This window comes from Pan paniscus, chromosome 8, assembly GCF_029289425.2.
Source record: "Pan paniscus chromosome 8, NHGRI_mPanPan1-v2.0_pri, whole genome shotgun sequence".
Taxonomy (NCBI): domain Eukaryota; kingdom Metazoa; phylum Chordata; class Mammalia; order Primates; family Hominidae; genus Pan; species Pan paniscus.
The window spans coordinates 125,611,283-125,633,154 of NC_073257.2; positions in this window are offsets into that span (position 1 = coordinate 125,611,283).

The window sequence follows — 21,872 nt, forward strand, 5'->3', positions numbered from 1 at the left end:
TATTACCAGCTACTCTGGTGACCAAGGATTGATTGCCTTTGACTTCCTTAAAGCACACCATTTTTGCCAGCTTTTCATCTTTCAGGCCCTTTTCCAGAAAACATCTGGCCAGGTAAGAGGCTGTGTTGGTCATCAGTTTATAGCAAAAATTCTTCTGTGTTAATTAGCCACTGGAGAAATAGCAGCAGCCCAGGTATCCTAAAGAATTCTTTGAAGACATGCAGATCAGAAAGCTACTTTATACTGTTTGCTTGTAAATGTTTTAGTGTCTTGCAACATTGAGCGAGTGCCTGGACTGGCCACATCAGCATCCCCTGGGAGCTTGTCAGAAATACAGACTCTCAACCCCGCCCCAGACCTACTCAACGTGAATCTGCATTTTAACCAGATTCCCAAGTGGTCCATGTGTACATTACAGTTTAGGAAGCTCTATTTTGAGGACAAGGACCACATGTATATATATATATATATATATATATATATTTTTTTTTTTTTTTTGGTCTCCCCTCTGCACTGAACATGGAGCTGATAGTACATGCCTACAAAGGATTAATAAAAATATTTTGGAGCTTTCATGGAAGACAGGTTTTCAAGCTCTCCTAACCTCTTTTAAAATTCCACGATACCCTTAAAGTACATAGTACACTTTTTACATTCTTTGCCCAGCTCCATGTTAAGCCTTTGCTGAGTGGCATAAAAGGATTATTTATATGATCTCAAAGTGTCTGTGAATGTGAATTGCAGCCTTTAAAATGTTTTCATAAACATAATAGGATTAAAGGAGCCATTTCTTGAATGCTTTTTTTGGTGGCAGGACTGCTGAGCATTGAGGCTTCAGAGCTTTCTTTTCCACCTGTCCTATCCCTAGAGCCCAGTGGACACTGGGAGAATTATTATTTCTCCTTGACAGTGTGCCCTCAAGCCATAGGTCACCTTTTTGATAGACCTCAGGGCTTTGTTTTGGATCAGGTGGCAAATAATTCTTTTTGATTCATAAATCATTAACACAAACACACCAAGGACATATTTGGAAAGCCCAGCCACCACCACAGTACTGAGGTGGACATGGAAACTCCATTAACTTGTAGGTTCATGCATGAACGGCTCTCTAAAAGTACGCAACAAACATCAGAAAACACAAAAGTCAAATACGATGAGTTTGCTTCGGCATAACTTTTGGTTTTTATGGCACTATGAATATTTATGGCACTGCAGTTTTCTAACAAATATTTGTTGTAATCATTGAAAGCCAAACTGTCAAAGAATTTAAATTTGGAAGGCACATGGGGTTATGGCTGCAAATAAACGAGGCTGAGCATTTCTCGAGCTTTAAGTGTCTGACCCAAGTAAATAGTATAAGATTCGAGAAAGAGTTGGGAAAGAGGAAGGTGTACATGGTGAGATAGGTTTGGTCTCCATTGCTAGTTCTAGCTTCAGTTATTTTAAGTAGATCTCAATTAGTATAGCATCAAACGTTTTAGCAGAGGTGCTTTTAACCATTCATGTTTAAAAATTAGGCTCTGAGTCTGATCCAAGTTCTAATCCTAACTCTGTCATTTAACCATTTAATACTCACATAACCCACATAACCTTAGGCAGTCCTTCAGTTTCCTCATCTACATATGAAGATGGTAATGTGAAAATTAATGAGATAATGTACATGAAATGCTTAGAACAATGCCTGGCACAAAGTTGTAACCGAAAGAGGATCTGGCTGCTCACCACTTACAGAAAGAAGCCAAAATAGCAAGAACAAGGTGTGATCAAAGGAGAGTGAATTTTATTATCCAATGCCAACAAGGGGAAAAGGTCAGAATCCTTTCTGAAAATTGCCACCTTTTCAGTTTCTGGAGAGAGGGCAATGGTTTAAGAATAGAGGCTTGGAATACAGAGAGGGGGAGGGGCTCGGAGGTGCCAGGTGGCATGTTTCACTCCGATGGCTTATCTTAAATTATTGCTCCAACTGGCGAAGGGGCCAGCACCATCTTGGGCCCAACCAGATTACAAATTAATTGCAGTCAATTGTGCAGTTAATGTCTCGCTAGGAGTGAACTCCGTCCTTGAAGTCATCTCCCACTAGGGGGAGAGTTCCAGAGATGCCTCATCCATGTCAGGATTCGGCCCCTGAAGCTTCTAAGGAAATACATGACCAGATAAGTGAGCATGGTGTGAGCTTAACAAGAATCTAGGTAAATAACTGTGCATAGGCATGGGAGCATAAGGTGGAAAAGGAAAGGAAAAAAGTTCTTAAAACAGTTTGAAACTAAGCTGTTCAGTTACAAAGTAATCGACAAGTAGTAGATATCAAAGATGATGGTGATGAATGATGATGATGACGATGACATGAGGCTCATGGAGGGGCAAGAACGGAAGATGCCCCCCTGGATGCCTCACTTGCTCTTTCTGCCGCCACGTCTCTTCCTTGGTCATGCTCTTCAGTCTATGCTTTCAACCTGAGGTCTCCCAGAAGTGAAGGGATTAGATCAGCGACTGCTTTATTCAGCAAACATTCAGAGTCCTACTAGATGCCAGATGTCATATTAGGGACGGGGCTAGAAAGATGACCAAGAAAGGATGCTTATACCAAAGGAGGTGAACAAATCACTCTAGGGCTTAGTGGCTGTAACACAGTCATGTGTACATTACCCAGGAATACAGAGGGGGTGCATCCTGCCTGGGGGATTCCAAGAGAGGTTCCAAAGGAACTGTTTTCATCATCTTCCATTCCAGCCTCCAAAAAAGGCTGAAGGGAAGGTGGTGGAGAGGAAATTAAGGTTAGCAGGTAGAAGATGGCCTGAGAATTCCTGGAAGATCGGTTTAGGAAGGAAATCACTATGTCCCACCGCATCCTCATTGCAAATCAATAGGTCTGGGGTGGAGACCAGGAATCTGCATGTTTAACCAACCTGCCTAGATATTCTGAGGCAGTTGGTCCTCAGACAACATGGATTATTCTGATACCAAAAGACTCCCTTGCAGATCTGCAGGAGTGGCAGCAGAGCCCAAATTAAACAGCTGGAAAAGATCACCCAGGGGCCAGCAGCGCATTGGCTGTTCGAAGACCTGGCTAGCCATCCTATCCCCAGATTGAATAGCAAAGGATTCAGGGCATAAATGAGTTCAGTACTGGAGCGTTCTTGTCCAGAAACTTCCAGAGGCTGCACAGGAATGCCAAGCCCTTGTTGGCCAGGCAGGTTTGAGGAAGACTGTGAAGTGTGAGGGAGGGGTGGATCAGCAGACAGCTTTCACTGAATGGGTCCAGGTGCACTGACTTCTCCAGCTGGTGTTAGCAGGCACACCTCTTTCTCTTCCTCTCGATTGCATCACTTAGGCAATCATTTCTAGACAAGATGGGCCACTCATGTATTCCCTCTCCTCCAGTGCCTCATAGGTGCCACAATGCAAAATGCTCCCCTTAACAACATTTTGAGGTTGACATTTTTAAAGGAACTTTTCTCTACAGCACCTTTTGTAATTAACTAGATTAATGTTAAGTAGGGAAGGAAACACAGAATTCTCAAGTGAATGTGGCTTTTAAAAATATATTAGGATATAGGACCCATTCTCAACCGCTTAGGAAAATCAGCTTTTGCAAATTATCTTTTCTGAAGCTTCCAGCTGCCTTAAGTGCTGACAGTTTTTAAGCACTGAGATGAAAGAGACAAATTCTTTTTCTTTTGTGTTACTAATTACAATTTTGCTTGGCATAATGTAGCCTGCTTTCCTCTTGAGACATTTGCCAGCATACATTAATTGCACAAATATTTACAGAGGGCTAAAGCACAGGAGAAGCTTATACCAAAAAAGATACTGAACACTTGGAAAAAAGCCTCTTTGACACATATTTGTGGCCAGCTACCCAGAATCATATAAACTATTTGCCCCTTAGCCTCAGCAAATGTGTTTAAAGAGCAAGTCCCTGGGTTGATTTAGTGTTGACTTTGCTGGCAATGACTGCTGAAATCTTTCTTCAAGAGCCTTGTGGTGACACTTTTTTTTTTCAGGGTTAAAAATAAGGTTTCCAAGAATATGTATGCATCTTATGGGTTGCTATATTGTCAACACTTTTTATCTCTCGAGCCACCCACATGGAATGGAAAAGGTTTATCCAATGATTGTTCCAAACCCCAGGAGTTGCAAAAAGCCAAATTGAGCAAGTCTGGAAAACTTGAATGGCTAAGCCACAAGGTCCTCAATACCATCTTCTTGTTTTCCTAGCATGCTAATTAAGAAAAAAAAGGCCCTGGTGTCAGATAGCCCCAGGTTCAAATCCCAACTTTGGCACTTCCAAGCTATATGACCTCGAGGAGTCTCTTAATCTCTCCAAACCTTTCTTCTTTCATCCTCAAATAGAATTAGTCCTATGTGAGTACCTAGGAAATAATACCTACCTCCACAGGTCTTGTGCCCACCTCACAGGGATGTTAGGTGGAGCCAGGGAAATAACACACAGAAATGGCTTTGCAAACTCCCCAAAAATCTAAAATCAAATAAGGAGACATTTCCTTTGTTGGGTGTTGTTATGAAAACTGAGACATCAAGCAAAAGTCAAGTAAATGTTGGGTTGTGTTTTTTAAACCAGCTTGATCTTATCAATAATTGAGGCCACAGAAAGGAGATTAGGATGAAGAAAAGAAAAAAGGACATGCAAATGATGCTGACATACAGAAGAGGTTCTTTCTGAGGATAACGGCTACCCATGCAGTGGAGAGGAAGAACGTCTTCCAAAAGCGGATGTAGTCAAGCTGCTGGAGATCATAGGCAGGAAAGAGAAGGGCATAAGACGCTGGCCTGAGCTTTAGAAGAGGACACATTTCATATGTAGAGTTGCCATATGAAATAGAAGATGCCCAGTTAAATTGGAATTTCAGCTAGAACAACCATTTTTTAATATATATGTCCCAAAATATTGCACAAAATATACTAAAAACTTATTTGTTATCTAAAATTTCAATTTAAATGGGTGTCCGGTGTGGGTGGGTTTTTTGCTGTTTTTTGTTTTGAGGCAGTCTAGCTCTGCTGCCCAGGCTGAAGCGCTGTGGCACAATCTCGGCTCACTGCAACCTCCACCTCCTGGGTTCAAACGATTCTCCTGCCTCAGCCTGCCCGACTAGCTGAGATTACAGGCGTGCACCACCATGCCTGGCTAGGGTTATTTTTTGTTGTATTTCTTTGTTTGTTTTCCTAAGTTTGGCAGCCCTAGCCTAACTCTGTAGACCATTGCTCTAGCTCCATTGCCTCATCTTAACCCTGAATGCCCACCTCACAGTGATGTTGGGAGGAGCCAGGGAAATAACACACAAAAATGGCTTTGCAAACTCCCAAAAAAATCTAAAATCAAGTAAGGAGACATTTCCTTTGGTGGGTGTTCTTATGAAAACTGAGTCATCAAGCAAAAGGCAAGTCTTTGTGAATTTAGGAAGTATAGAAAATTTCAAGGAGTCTATGGAGTTTAGTTTTTGTTTTTTTGTTTTGTTTTGCTTTTGTTTTTGTTTTTGTTTTTGTTTTAGATAAAGTAGCCCAGCTCTGTAGCCCAGGCTGGAGTGCAATGGAGTGATTTTGGCTCACTGCAACCTCCACCTTCCGGATTCAAACGATTCTCCTGCCTCAGCCTCCCGAGTAGCTGGGATTACAGGCATGGGCCACCATGCCCGGCTAATTTTTGTAGTTTTAGTAGAGACGGGATTTCACCATGTTGGTCAGGCTGGTCTCGAACTCCTGACCTCAGGCGATCCACCAGCCTTGGCCTCCCAAAGTGCTGAGATTACAGGCATGAGTCACCATGTCCAACTAGTGGAGTTGATTCTTAAGAGGAGTTCTAAAGACTCTAATGAGAGGGACTAGATGTGATGACTGTCAACACCAGCAACACCTTAGAGTCACCTGGAGAGGTTTCCAATCTCAATGCCCAGGCAGCACCCCAGACCAACTAAATCAGGATCTCTCAGGCTGGCACCCGGGAAGCAGTGTTGTTAAACCTTTCCAGGCGATTCCCATTTGCAGCCAATCTTATCACCAGTGGTAGAATAGTCCCAAAAGGGTGAGTTGAACAGTTTAGAAACTTGAGAGCATAAGGAGAGTCCTAAGGGATAGCTACACCCTTTATGAGACTGGTTATAAGAGGGGGGAAGAGGAAAGAAAAAACAAAACAAAAAGCAGGAGAGAATTTGCAAAAAATAGATATATTCTATCAGCTTTTTCAAAAATGTATGTTTTAAAACACTAAAATAAGTACCAAGGGCAAAAGAGCATGATCGTTTTAAAAACCAGGAAATTTGGGTATATGCTAGAAATAGTTGATTAAGTAAGAATGCCAGGTAAGAATTTGCTATAATTAATCAACCAGCACTTAACAGTGTCCCACATACTCAACAGGGACAATGGTCCCTCTCATTTGAGAGCACAAAAAGATCCTTCAGTGATTGAAAGGGACTGTGTTGGAGGATTTGTACTTTCAATGAAATTACAGTTGGTTCACAATTTCTCTTCTAGCTTGACAGGACTTGTGGGAGCTGAAAACCAATTTCTCTTTCAGGCATAAAGATATAAGAGATGTGGGTGGCTCTGTAAAAATGCACAAATCCGTGTTCTAGGTAAACCACAGCTACGTGGGTAGTCACCACTTACCCTTAACTGTCCATGACATCCAAAAGGAAGTAATCATATGAATAACCATATGTGTGTGTGTGCGTGTGTTTCAATTAACAAATATTTATTGAACTATGTGCCAAGCACTGTTGTTGGCACTGAACAAAACAATCTTAGTCCTCGTAGGATTTATCTTTTAGTGGGGAAGACAGACAGTTCTAGAGAGAGTGACAGAGAGAGGAGTGTTATGAAGAAAGATAAAGTAGGAGAAGGAGCTCAGAAACGGTGACGTGGGAGAGAGGAGTCCATGTCAGACAGAGCGGCTGGGAAATGTCTCTTTGAGGAGAATACAGCTGGGCAGACACGGGAGTGGAGTGAGGGAGTGGACCACAGGACTGTGTGTAAGAGCTTGGTTCTTGGTGGAGCAAGCAGTGAATGCAAAGGCCCTGGGGCAGCTACAACCTGGGCCTCTTTGAGAAGCATCAGAAAAGCCAGGGTTTGCTGGTGGGAATGTAAACTAGTACAGCTGCTATGGAAAACAGTGTGGAGATTCTTTAAAGAACTAAAAGTAGAACTACCATTTGATCCAGCAATCCCACTACTGGGTATCTACCCAGAGGAAAATAAGTTATTATTCGAAAAAGATACTTGTGCACACATGTTTATAGCAGCACAATTCACAACTGCAAAATCGTGGAACCAACCCAAATCCCCATCAATCAACAAGTGGATAAAGAAACTGTGATATATATATATATATATATATATATATATATATATGTGATGGAATACTACTCAGCTATAAAAAGGAATGAATTAACAGCATTTGCAGTGTCCTGGATGAGATTGGAGACTCTTATTCTAAGTGAAGTAACTCAGGAATGGAAAACCAAATATCATATGTTCTCACTGATATGTGGGAGCTAAGCTATGAGGACGCAAAGACACAAGAATGATACAGTGGACTTTGGGGACTATAGAGCAGGGGAGTGACAGGATCTGATGTACAATTGTGAAAGACACTCTGGAGAATGGATTAGCAGGAGAATGAGTGGAGCAGGGAGCCAGGTGGGAGGCTGCTGCAGTCATGACCTAGGTGGAAATGATGGCAGGTGGAATGGGTCATGAGAAGGCATCCGATTTGGGCGTGGCCTTTTAAAAAAACCACTTTATTGAGGTATGATTGATATGCAAAAAGCTGTGCATATATAATATATACAACTCAGTGAGTTTGGGGATAAGTATACACCTACTGAGGAAGAGCCAGTAGGATTTGCTGACAAATTTGAGGTGGGAATGTGAGGAAAGGCTAGAAATCATTAGCTGGGTGTGGTGGCACAAGCCTGTAGTCCCAGCTACTTGTAAGGCTGAGGCATGAGAACCACTTGAACCCAGGAGGCGGAGGTTGCGGTGAGCCAAGCTCGAGCCACTGCACTCCAGCCTGGATGACAGAGCAAGACTCCATCTCAAAACAAAACAAAAACAGGCTGTAAATCCAGGATGACCTCAAGGCTTATGGCTTAAGCAGGTGGAAGACATGGGGCTGTTTCCTGAGATTGGGAACAGCTTTGATGCAAGAGGTAAGAATGACGAAAATCAAAGTTTGTTTTATGCAAGCTGTTTAAGATACCTGCTAGATATCTGTGGTAGACTCTTCCATTAACCCACCCAATATCCACTCTCTCTGTATTAGTTTCCAATTGCTACTGTAAGAGACTATCACAAATTTAGTGACTTAAAACAATACAAATTGATTCTCTTTGAGTTATTGAAGTCAGAAGTTTAAAATCAAGATGTCAGCATGGCTGGGTACAGTGGCTCACACCTGTAATCCCAGTATTTTGGGAGGCCAAAGCAGGAGGATAGCTTGAACTCAGGAGTTCAAGACCAGCCTGGGCAACATAGTGAAACCTTTTGTATTTCTAAAAAAAATACAAAAAGTAGCCAGGCATGGTGGCATGCACCTGTAGTCCCAGTTACTCGGGAGGCTCAGGTGGGAAGATGGCTTGAGCCCCAGAGGTTCAGGCTGCAGTGAGCCAAGATCATACCACAGCACTCCAGCCTGGACAATAGAGTGAGACCCTGTCTCAAAAAAAAAAAAAAAAAAAAAGGCGGGGCACAGTGACTCATGCCTGTAATCCCAGCATTTTGGGGGGCCAAGGTGGGTGGATCGCCGGAGGTCAGAAGTTCAAGACCAGCCTGGCCAACATGATGAAACCCCGTCACTACTAAAAATACAAAAATTAGCTGGGCATGGTAGCGAGCACGTGTAATCCCAGCTACTCAGGAGGCTGAGGCATGAGAATTGCTTGACCTGGGAGGCAGAGGTTGCAGTGAGCCGAGATCACACCACTGCACTCCAGCCTGGGTGACAGAGCAAGACTTGTCTCAAAAAAAAAAAAAAAAAAAAATCAAGATGTCCACAGAGCTGGTTCCTTCTGTAGGCTCTAGAAAAGAATACATTTTCCTTTCCTTTTCCAGTTTCTAGAACCTGCCCACATTCCTTGGCTCCTGACTCCTTCTCCTACCTTCAGAGCCATCAGAGTAGCATTTCCCCCCACCCTCTGGCCTTCCCCCTCCCTCTTATAAGGACCCTTGTGATTATGCCGGGCCTGCCTTGAGGTTACAGGCATCCCCATTCTACCTGAACCAGTTTCATTTTCCCATCCCAAGATTCTAAGCTTCATTTGCAAAGTCTGTTTTGCCATGTAAGGCAACTGAGTTCAGAATAGCAATGTACTCAACTAAAATCACATTTTACACATCTATTCGCAAGTAGAGATGACAAGAGCACCTTCCCAAGAAGACTGTAGCAGATGCTGATGGTGGCTGCCCATATCTCCTCATACTAATCATGTCAGTGCACTGGCCTTTTCTCAACTGCCAGAATCCATGTGTTTTTGCCCCAAGGATTCCTCTGGTCCCTTGAGCCCACTTTGCTACATGTATGACAGGCTAGAAATGCCAATAAATTAATGTTCTCTGATGACTGGCACGGTTGGTATATAAATACCCCAGCTCCCTCCCCACTGGATAGAATAACACTGAGGCAGGTGTTTTCCACCAGCTCCCAGAGTTTCCCAGTGCGATTCAACTCCTGTTACCCTCAGGGATAACATACCTGACATAAAAGCTTTCATCAGCTGGCTTCCCTTCTTGGTTGTAAAACAGGGAAAATAATATCCATACTGCCTGTCTGACAAGGTTTTTGTATGAGCAGAAGACGCTGTCCAAATGCTTGGTAAATGCTAAACTGTAGAATCAATTACAGTGGTGTTATTATGAAACTATGAGGTCTGTTAGGTACCTGAAGATCATCTGGTCAACCCCCATACCCTTAAGAAGAAGAAAGGGGACAGACTTGAGGTCTTCAGTGAGTTGAAGCAGAGCAGAAGCATAAACTCAGGGTCCTAATTCTTGGTCTCCTGGGCTTTAACTCCATCATGATGTTTATTATCAGATTCTCTCTTAAATGATTTTGATCTTCCTGAAACCTCTATTTACTCATATGAAACATGGAAAGAATTACCTGACACCCACATTGTCACTACATAAAGTATTTGGAGAGTCTTCAAACTCTGAGGGGAGCCCAGCCCCTCTCTTTACAGGTGGGACTCATGAACAAGTTCAGTTGTAAAGTACAGACACGAGGCCCTTCATTTATTGCACAAGCACTTATAATGTGTTTTCTCTATGTCAAACACTGCTCTAAGTTCTTTACAAGTATAAGTTCATTTAATTCTCATTACATCTCTATCAAGTATACTATCATTCTCATTTTATAGACAAGGAAACTGAGGCATAGAGAGGTTGAGTAGCTTCTCCAAATTACGGAACATAGCAATGGACCCAGGAAGTCTGACTCTATGCTAGTACATACTATGCTATATTGAATCACCTTCCTTTTTCTTATATTTTCTCTGCCTCCAAACTCCCTCCCCTCATCTTCACCCTTGGGCCAATTACCTAATGTCCAAATCATAATAGCTCTCAATCAAGATGTTTTACATTTCACAAAACAATTTAATGAAAACTGACTTAAACAGTTAGGACATTTTTAGTTTCCCATGAGAAAGTGCAGAGGAAGTATGGAATTCAAGCACAGTTTGGTCCAGAGTTTGCCAAGTCATCCTGACTGCTGCTCTGTATCTCTGTGACTTTCAGTTTTGCCCTTGTCCTGTGTCATCTTCATTGCAAGGCTAGCTTCCCTCAAGGAAGCAAAATGCTCTCCCATCCCCATGGCCCTGCCAAGAGAAAGAGAGGGATCCTTTGACCCAGTTTCCCTCTTAGGCTCCCTCTGCCTCTGAACCATGACTGGGCCATTGCTGGGGTCAAGAGTGTGTCTGCTGTCCACGAGTTACATGGATACCCAGGGCGATTGAGACGTGGAGGGGTGGGGGGCATTAAATGGAAACTGTTGGTCACACCAGCCTGTAGGACCCAGCCAAGACACCATCTTCTCCATGAGATCTCCCTCTGTCTCTTTCTCTTCCTGCTTTGGGAGAATGGCTCTCTTCTCTGAATCCCATGCTCTTGCTCTGCCTTGCCCTGACAGCCCTGGCCACTTAATATCCTCATATTATACTCCTTCTGGATTATCTCCACTTGCCCCTCCAGAGTCCCTCTCCACTCTCCTCCACCATTTGTTGCCGTGAGGGTCCTCAACAGATGGGCCATTTCTCTAGTTAACCTGCTCCAATCAGACTTTTGCTCCACACCACTCACCAAATGGTTCTCACCAAAGCCGCAATTGTCCTTACCCTACCAAATCCATCTCACCCTTCCTCTTGGCAGCATGTGAGGTGGCTGCCCCCCACCCACCCAAACCTTGTCTCTACTGCTAGACGCCACACACTCCTGGTTTTTCACATGCTCCTCTGAATGCTTCTTGTTAATCTCCTCTGCTGGCTTCTTCCCATCCTACCCCACCCCAGCCCCCCTGCTCCCTCCATGCTGTGCCATGGTCTGGACAAGTAACCATATATCTTGACTACAGCCACTACCCCTATAGTGTAGGTTTATCTCATGACTTCAGCTTTCATCAAAATTGGGTAACACTTCTCCCTCCTTTCATCCCTGCAAGCCTAGAGGAGGTGAAGTCTTCCCACTCTTGCTACACCACCATCCCACCACCATTTCTTGCTGCTCCTTTAACCCTGCCTCCACCTCTGCAGACAGACCCTGCAATAACTCTCTTCAATAAATCCTTTGAGCATGCTGTTTCCTGCTGGGACCCTGACTGACACATTATTTCTGTACAGATTTATCTGCCATATTAGTTTATAAGGTCCCTAAGAGCAAAGTCTATGTTTAATTCTTTTTTCAAAATTCCCAACTGTGCCTGTTATGCAAGTGGTACCAATAAATGCTGAAAGGAAATATTCTTTCTTATTAACTGCCTTCAACTTAAATAGAAGGTGAAAGGAATGAAAACGTTTTAAAAATATATACATCTCTTGGAACAATAAACGTTTAGAAGTTGAGTTCAGAAGAATAAAAAACTTTAGAAGAATAAAACACGATGCTAAGTGGGATGTGTGGTCTGATTTCATGGGCTTTACCTGATTCTTCAAATTCATGATTCATACAGAATCCATATGGAATATGTTCTTTCTTCTCCAGGTCCCAGAAATGAAATAGGGTTGCTTCTGTTATGATAGCAGTTGAAGTGCCAAAAAAAAAAAAAAAAAAAAAATTGGGCTGCTCCTAGATCCAGAGCAGCAGGGAAGCTCTATCACTGACCAACAGGAGTTCTAGAAAACATAGAGTTCCAGGGTTACACCACACCCTACAGATGTGATGGGCTGGTGGGAAAGAGGCCACTGCACAGGACCATCAATTTGGGGGTTTCCTTCCTACTCCACTTTTTCTTCAACTGCACTGCCACCCCTTCCTTACCAACACTGACCCTTTTGGCCCAGTGCCAAGCAAGTTGGAACTACTAAGATTCAGGGCCATAATGGGAAAGAAAGGAAAGAAAAAAGAGGAAGAACTCATCACCCCTCCCTCTGCCCCAGTGGTGGTCTCATTGGCTGACTCCCAGTCCGAAATCTTTGGGCCATCCTCTATCACCTGTATACATTCCCTAATCCCCAGAAACTGGACCCAGGTGTTCTCTTTAAATAAGGAAGATTCTGACTTCAATCTTCTGTGGATCTCGAAGTCCTCTTTTGGCATCTACATCTGCTTTTGCTCTAACAAATGAATCTAAATACAAAAATGGACACTGGTATGTGTGTGTATTGGGGGAAGCAGGTAGAGTTAATTACCTTTATTCCGTTTCTCATGTTTTTAAAATGTTTAGAGAACTTTAAAAGGACTTTGCTCCATCAACTGGACAACCATGTGGATGGCCAAACACTTTAGCCCCTCAGTTCCTTGACCTCCTCGTCACCAATGACCTTCTACGCTACATAGCTAAGCTACCTGCGCCTTGCAATTTCTCTATTTTAAGATCGATCAAACATATTCTCTCCAAGCACTACTTCCTATCCTTCAGTCAGCTTGTACCATCTGTCTTTGATGGCACATCTCACCAGGAATCACTACCCAGGATGCCCGTCCCCAAGAATCTCCTCCTATCTCCTTTATCTCTTTATCTCCTTAGTTATTTCCTCCTTATGACCCTCTGATTCCATGAGTCAACATTTTGAGCATTCTTCAGCAAGTATGCTAAACTCCCTTGCTGCCTTTTCCTTCTGTGGCATTTTCCTAGCAGAAATGCTAAGCTGAAATGAACCCCAGGCCCTGGCTCCCCCATGCCTGCTCCTGAACAGCTGAAGGCCCGGAGGAAATCACACACCAGGAATCTTGCCAAATTTACGGTCACCAACCTCAATGGACCCACACTATTTCTAGCATTGAGAAATACTTGCAAAGTAAGAAAATACAGTATCTAAGGAAGGAACTCTGGGGACTCCAAAAAGTAAGGATTGCATGCTGGTAGAGAATGCAGCAAACAAAACAAAGAAATAGATCAGTATAGTGAGAACCAAGTGAGAGAGTAACTTGGAAGCAAAGAGAAGAGAAAATTTCAGCAAGGGTTGGCTCGCTGCCATTGCCTCTTCTGAGCAAAGTTCTTTGTGTCAGGCCTCTCCCTGGGTCAAAAGCCAGCCAATAGAGGGGCAGTCCTAGGGTAAGGTGCTCACCCCGATCCCATCAGTAGTTATTCTTGTGCAAAGTTCAACCCAGCTCATTTCCTTTTGCAGGCAGTTGAGAGAGTGGCAGTTTCAGCTGCTAATGGACACTGATCTCAGCAGACATATTGAAAGAACGAGGAAGGGTCCAGAATCTTGAGGTCTTGGAGAGGCTGAAGTGAAGAAATGTAAAGCATAGAAGGAAGGGAGATTGCAGTTGGAAAGTGGAGCACCACAGTCAAAGTTATCAAAGGTCATGCAAGAATGGGTAGTTCCAAGGTCCAGAGGGTAATCATAAGAATTGAACAGGGGAGGAGCCAAGATGGCCTAATAGGAACAGCTCCGGTCTACAGCTCCCAGTGTGAGCGACGCAGAAGACGGGTAATTTCTGCATTTCCATCTGAGGTACCGGGTTCATCTCACCAGGGGGTGCCAGACAGTGGGCGCAGGTCAGTGGGTGCGTGCACCGTGCACGAGCTGAAGCAGGGCGAGGCATTGCCTCACTTGGGAAGTGCAAGGGGTCAGCGAGTTCCCTTTCTGAGTCAAAGAAAGGGGTGACGGACGGCACCTGGAAAATTGGGTCACTCCTACCCGAATACTGCGCTTTTCCGACGGGCTTAAAAAACGGCACACCACGAGATTATATCCCGCACCTGGCCCGGAGGGTCCTACACCCACAGAGTCTCCCTGATTGCTAGCACAGCAGTCTGAGATCAAACTGCAAGGCGGCAGCGAGGCTGGGGGAGGGGCGCCCGCCATTGCCCAGGCTTGCTTAGGTAAACAAAGCAGCCGGGAAGCTCGAACTGGGTGGAGCCCACCACAGCTCAAGGAGGCCTGCCTGCCTCTGTAGGCTCCACCTCTGGGGGCAGGGCACAGACAAACAAAAAGACAGCAGTAACCTCTGCAGACTTAAATGTCCCTGTCTGACAGCTTTGAAGAGAGCAGTGGTTCTCCCAGCACGCAGCTGGAGATCTGAGAATGGGCAGAGTGCCTCCTCAAGTGGGTCCCTGACCCCTGACCCCCGGGCAGCCTAACTGGGAGGCACCCCCCAGCAGGGGCACACTGACACCTCACAGGGCAGGGTATTCCAACAGACCTGCAGCTGAGGGTCCTCTCTGTTGGAAGGAAAACTAACAAACAGAAAGGACATCCACACCAAAAACCCATCTGTACATCACCATCATCGAAGACCAAAAGTAGATAAAACCACAAAGATGGGGAAAAAACAGAACAGAAAAACTGGAAACTCTAAAAAGCAGAGCGCCTCTCCTCCTCCAAAGGAATGCAGTTCCTCACCAGCAACAGAACAAAGCTGGATGGAGAATGACTTTGACGAGCTGAGAGAAGAAGGCTTCAGATGATCAAATTACTCTGAGCTACAGGAGGACATTCAAACCAAAGGCAAAGAAGTTGAAAACTTTGAAAAAAATTTAGAAGAATGTATAACTAGAATAACCAATACAGAGAAGTGCTTAAAGGAGCTGATGGAGCTGAAAACCAAGGCTCGAGAACTACGTGAAGAATGCAGAAGCCTCAGGAGCCGATGCGATCAACTGGAAGAAAGGGTATCAGCAATGGAAGATGAAATGAATGAAATGAAGTGAGAAGGGAAGTTTAGAGAATAAAGAATAAAAAGAAATGAGCAAAGCCTCCAAGAAATATGGGACTAAGTGAAGAGACCAAATCTACGTCTGATTGGTGTACCTGAAAGTGATGGGGAGAATGGAACCAAGTTGGAAAACACTCTGCAGGATATTATCCAGGAGAACTTCCCCAATCTAGCAAGGCAGGCCAACGTTCAGATTCAGAAAATACAGAGAACGCCACAAAGATACTCCTCGAGAAGAGCAACTCCAAGACACATCATTGTCAGATTCACCAAAGTTGAAATGAAGGAAAAAATGTTAAGGGCAGCCAGAGAGAAAGGTCGGGTTACCCTCAAAGGGAAGCCCATCAGACTAACAGCGGATCTCTCGGCAGAAACCCTACAAGCCAGAAGAGAGTGGGGGCCAATATTCAACATTCTTAAAGGAAAGAATTTTCAACCCAGAATTTCATATCCACCAAACTAAGCTTCATAAGTGAAGGAGAAATAAAATCCTTTACAGACAAGCAAATGCTGAGAGATTTTGTCACCACCAGGCCTGCCTTACAAGAGCTCCTAAAGGAAGCACTAAACATGGAAAGGAACAACCGGTACCAGCCGCTGCAAAATCATGCCAAAATGTAAAGACCATCGAGACTACAAAGAAACTGCATCAACTAACGAGCAAAATAACCAGCTAACATCATAATGGCAGGATCAAATTCACACATAACAATATTAACTTTAAATGTAAATGGACTAAATGCTCCAATTAAAAGACACAGACTGGCAAACTGGATAAAGACTCAAGACCCATCAGCGTGCTGTATTCAGGAAACCCATCTCACGTGCAGAGACACACATAGGCTCAAAATAAAAGGATGGAGAAAGATCTACCAAGCCAATGGAAAACAAAAAAAGGCAGGGGTTGCAATCCTAGTCTCTGATAAAACAGACTTTAAACCAACAAAGATCAAAAGAGACAAAGAAGGCCATTACATAATGGTAAAGGGATCAATTCAACAAGAAGAGCTAACTATCCTAAATATATATGCACCCAATACAGGAGCACCAAGATTCATAAAGCAAGTCCTGAGTGACCTACAAAGAGACTTAGACTCCCACACATTAATAATGGGAGACTTTAACACCCCACTGTCAACATTGGACAGATCAACGAGACAGAAAGTCAACAAGGATACTCAGGAATTGAACTCAGCTCTGGACCAAGCAGACCTAATAGACATCTACAGAACTCTCCACCACAAATCAACATAATATACATTTTTTTCAGCACCACACCACACCTATTCCAAAATTGACCACATACTGGGAAGTAAAGCTCTCCTCAGCAAATGTAAAAGAACAGAAATTATAACAAACTATCTCTCAGACCACAGTGCAATCAAACTAGAACTCAGGATTAAGAATCTCACTCAAAACTGCTCAACTACATGGAAACTGAACAACCTGCTCCTGAATGACCACTGGGTACATAACGAAATGAAGGCAGAAATAAAGATGTTCTTTGAAACCAACGAGAACAAAGACACAACATACCAGAATCTCTGGGACACATTCAAAGCAGTGTGTAGAGGGAAATTTATAGCACTAAATGCCCACAAGAGAAAGCAGGAAAGATCCAAAATTGACACCCTAACATCACAATTAAAAGAACCAGAAAAGCAAGAGCAAACACATTCAAAAGCTAGCAGAAGGCAAGAAATAACTAAAATCAGAGCAGAACTGAAGGAAATAGAGACACAAAAAACCCTTCAAAAAATTAATGAATCCAGGAGCTGGTTTTTTGAAAGGATCAACAAAATTGATAGACCGCTAGCAAGACCAATAAAGAAAAAAAGAGAGAAGAATCAAATAGACGCAATAAAAAATGATAAAGGGGATATCACCACCGATCCCACAGAAATACAAACTACCATCAGAGACTACTACAAACACCTCTACGCAAATAAAATAGAAAATCTAGAAGAAATGGATAAATTCCTGGACACATACACTCTCCCAAGACTAAACCAGGAAGAAGTTGAATCTCTGAATAGACCAATAACAGGAGCTGAAATTGTGGCAATAATCAATAGCTTACCAACCAAAAAGAGTCCAGGACCAGATGGATTCACAGCCGAATTCTACCAGAGGTACAAGGAGGAGCTGGTACCATTCCTTCTGAAACTATTCCAATCAATAGAAAAAGAGGGAATCCTCCCTAACTCATTTTATGAGGCCAGCATCATTCTGATACCAAAGCCAGGAAGAGACACAACAAAAAAAGAGAATTTTAGACCAATATCCTTGATGAACATTGATGCAAAAATCCTCAATAAAATACTGGCAAACCGAATCCAGCAGCACATCAAAAAGCTTATCCACCATGATCAAGTGGGCTTCATCCCTGGGATGCAAGGCTGGTTCAATATACGCAAATCAATAAATGTAATCCAGCATATAAACAGAGCCAAAGACAAAAACCACATGATTATCTCAATAGATGCAGAAAAAGCCTTTGACAAAATTCAACAACCCTTCATGCTAAAAACTCTCAATAAATTAGGTATTGATGGGACGTATTTCAAAATAATAAGAGCTATCTATGACAAACCCACAGCCAATATCATACTGAATGGGCAAAAACTGGAAGCATTCCCTTTGAAAACTGGCACAAGACAGGGATGCCCTCTCTCACCACTCCTATTCAACATAGTGTTGGAAGTTCTGGCCAGGGCAATTAGGCAGGAGAAGGAAATAAAGGGTATTCAATTAGGAAAAGAGGAAGTCAAATTGTCCCTGTTTGCAGACGACATGATTGTATATCTAGAAAACTCCATTGTCTCAGCCCAAAATCTCCTTAAGCTGATAAGCAACTTCAGCAAACTCTCAGGATACAAAATCAACGTGCAAAAATCACAAGCATTCTTATACACCAACAACAGACAAACAGAGAGCCAAATCATGAGTGAACTCCCATTCACAATTGCTTCAAAGAGAATAAAATACCTAGGAATCCAACTTACAAGGGATGTGAAGGACCTCTTCAAGGAGAACTACAAACCACTGCTCAAGGAAATAAAAGAGGATACAAACAAATGGAAGAATATTCCATGCTCATGGGTAGGAAGAATCAATATCGGGAAAATGGCCATACTGCCCAAGGTAATTTACAGATTCAATGCCATCCCCATCAAGCTACCAATGACTTTCTTCACAGAATTGGAAAAAACTACTTTAAAGTTCATATGGAACTAAAAAAGAGCCCGCATCACCAAGTCAATCCTAAGCCAAAAGAACAAAGCTGGAGGCATCACACTACCTGACTTCAAACTATACTACAAGGCTACAGTAACCAAAACAGCATGGTACTGGTACCAAAACAGAGATATAGATCAATGGAACAGAACAGAGCCCTCAGAAATAACACCGCATATCTACAACTATCTGATCTTTGACAAACCTGAGAAAAACAACCAATGGGGAAAGGATTCCCTATTTAATAAATGGTGCTGGGAAAACTGGCTAGCCATATGTAGAAAGCTGAAACTGGATCCCTTCCTTACACCTTGTACAAAAATCAATTCAAGATGGATTAAAGACTTAAACGTTAGACCTAAAACCATAAAAACCCTAGAAGAAAACCTAGGCATTACCATTCAGGACATAGGCATGGGCAAGGACTTCATGTCTAAAACACCAAAAGCAATGGCAACAAAAGACAAAATTGACAAATGGGATCTAATTAAACTAAAGAGCTTCTGCACAGCAAAAGAAACTACCATCAGAGTGAACAGGCAACCTACAAAATGGGAGAAAATTTTCACAACCTACTCATCTGACAAAGGGCTAACATCCAGAATCTACAATGAACTCAAACAAATTTACAAGAAAAAAACAAACAACCCCATCAAAAAGTGGGCGAAGGACATGAACAGACACTTCTCAAAAGAAGACATTTATGCAGCCAAAAAACACATGAAAAAATGCTCATCATCATTGGCCATCAGAGAAATGCAAATCAAAACCACAATGAGATACCATCTCACACCAGTTAAAATGGCAATCATTAAAAAGTCAGAAAACAACAGGTGCTGGAGAGGATGTGGAGAAATAGGAACACTTTTACACTGGTGGTGGAACTGTAAACTAGTTCAACCATTGTGGAAGTCAGTGTGGCGATTCCTCAGGGATCTAGAACTAGAAATACCATTTGACCCAGCCATCCCATTACTGGGTATATACCCAAAGGACTATAAATCATGCTGCTATAAAGACACATGCACACGTATGTTTATTGCGGCATTATTCACAATAGCAAAGACTTGGAACCAAGCCAAATGTCCAACAATGATAGACTGGATTAAGAAAATGTGGCACATATACACCATGGAATACTATGCAGCCATAAAAAATGATGAGTTCATGTCCTTTGTAGGGACATGGATGAAATTGGAAATCATCATTCTCAGTAAACTATCGCAAGAACAAAAAACCAAACACCGCATATTCTCACTCATAGGTGGGAATTGAACAATGAGATCACATGGACACAGGAAGGGGAATATTACACTCTGGTGACTGTTGTGAGGTGGGGGGAGGGGGGAGGGATAGCATTGGGAGATATACCAAATGCTAGATGATGAGTTAGTGGGTGCAGCGCACCAGCATGGCACATGTATACATATGTAACTAACCTGTACAATGTGCACATGTACCCTAAAACTTAAAGTATAATAAAAAAAACAAAACAAACAAAAATAATAATAAAAAATAAATAAATAAAATTAAAAAAAGGAAGAATTGAACAATGAGAACCCTTGGACACAGGGTGGGGAACATCACACACCAGGGCCTGTCGTGGGGTGGGGGATGGGGGAAGGATAGCATTAGGAGATATACCTAATGTAAATGACGAGTTAACAGGTGCAGCACACCAACATGGCATATGTATACACATGTAACAAAACTGCACGTTGTGCACATGTACCCTAGAACTTAAAGTATAAAAAAATGAAATTAAATTTAAAAAGTGAGGTACAACAGTGAAGTAGGAGGGATTACCAATGGAGTATTAAAGTTAGTTTTCTCTGGATCTCCCTGGTCAAATTATGAGCTCTCAAAAAACACTAATCTTTCCATTTTTCTATTATCTATAACACCTGGCATATAGTAGGCACACCGTAAATAAATAAAGAATGGATAGGCATTTAAGCTAACTACTGGGGATACACTGGTCAGAAGAAACAGACACAGTACTAATGGATTATACAGTCTTGTGGAGGAAGAGACAGACATTAACCAAATAATCAGACAAATGCGTCTAAAATTACAAATGGCAAAATGTGTACTGAGGTTAACATTGTACCATGATAATGTGTCATAAAGAATCTGGCCTTGTCTGGGGGGAGAAGGAATCACTGAGAAGTGATGTTAGAGTGAGAGCTGAAGGATGTGTAGTAGTTAGCCAGTGGAAGAAACAGGAGTAGAGTGAGCCAGAGAGAGGGAGCAGCATGTACAAAGGCCAAGGTGCTTAGCGTGCAGAGACCAGGAGTAAGAGTTCTTGGAAACGATCTTGAGGGGAGGCAGGGGACGATGGAGGGAGAGAGGGATGATAATGTCTGTAACAGTCATGCTCCATCTTCTTGGCTAGCAGAACCCCAATTTTGTTCAGACAGCAAGGGAAATTATCATGATTGATACAAGCCAATGAAATCTCATTTCCTCTTGGCCAATGACTGGTCTTCTTGAGGTAACAGCTGGCCAATGCAATCAGATGTAAGAGAAAGTCTTATTCAGGCCTTGTAGGAGGAATTTTTCTCCCTGAAGTGAAAAGCACATAAGGAGAATGCTCATTTTCCCCCAACACTTCCCTGCTGCTTGAGATAGTGTGTTGTGGAAACATGATGCTTATGGCAGCCAACTTCTGACCATATGGAAAAGGCCAAGAAAATCAGAGACATAACCTTAGTTCTAACATCACTGAATCGTCAAAATAAGTCTGGAAATGCTTCACTCCAGACTTCTTGCATGATGTATGATAAATAAATTATAAGCCACTATTGTTGAGTTTTGGGGTTTTTTTTTTTTAACAGCCAAAAGCAATCCTAACTATAGAGCAATTTCCAAAATCAGTCATGGAAGAGAACCATATAAAATTATACAAAATGCTTTATATCATCAGTTCCTTTCTCTTTACAAACATCAGATGATTCAGACTACTACCAAACAGATGATAGAAAATAGGTCTTGGTTTGATACCGTTTTTAATATAATCTAAAAGATACCTTTGTTATTACTTTGTTCTGTGTACAGCTTTCTCCTTGCTTTCCTTGAATTCTTTGTTCCAGAGAAGAGGTATAGTAAGGATGCTTTGAAGTGATGTCATTGATGTCACTCCTTTACCGGTGTCACTGACAAAGACACATTTACTATCCACATGGACAATGAGCATGCAGCATGGAGTGAAATGGCCTGCATGCTAATAAGCCCTTGACTTTGATTCAAAGGCATAATCATAATCAGAGATGAATGGGTACTTAGAGCTCTTTGGGGAAGGA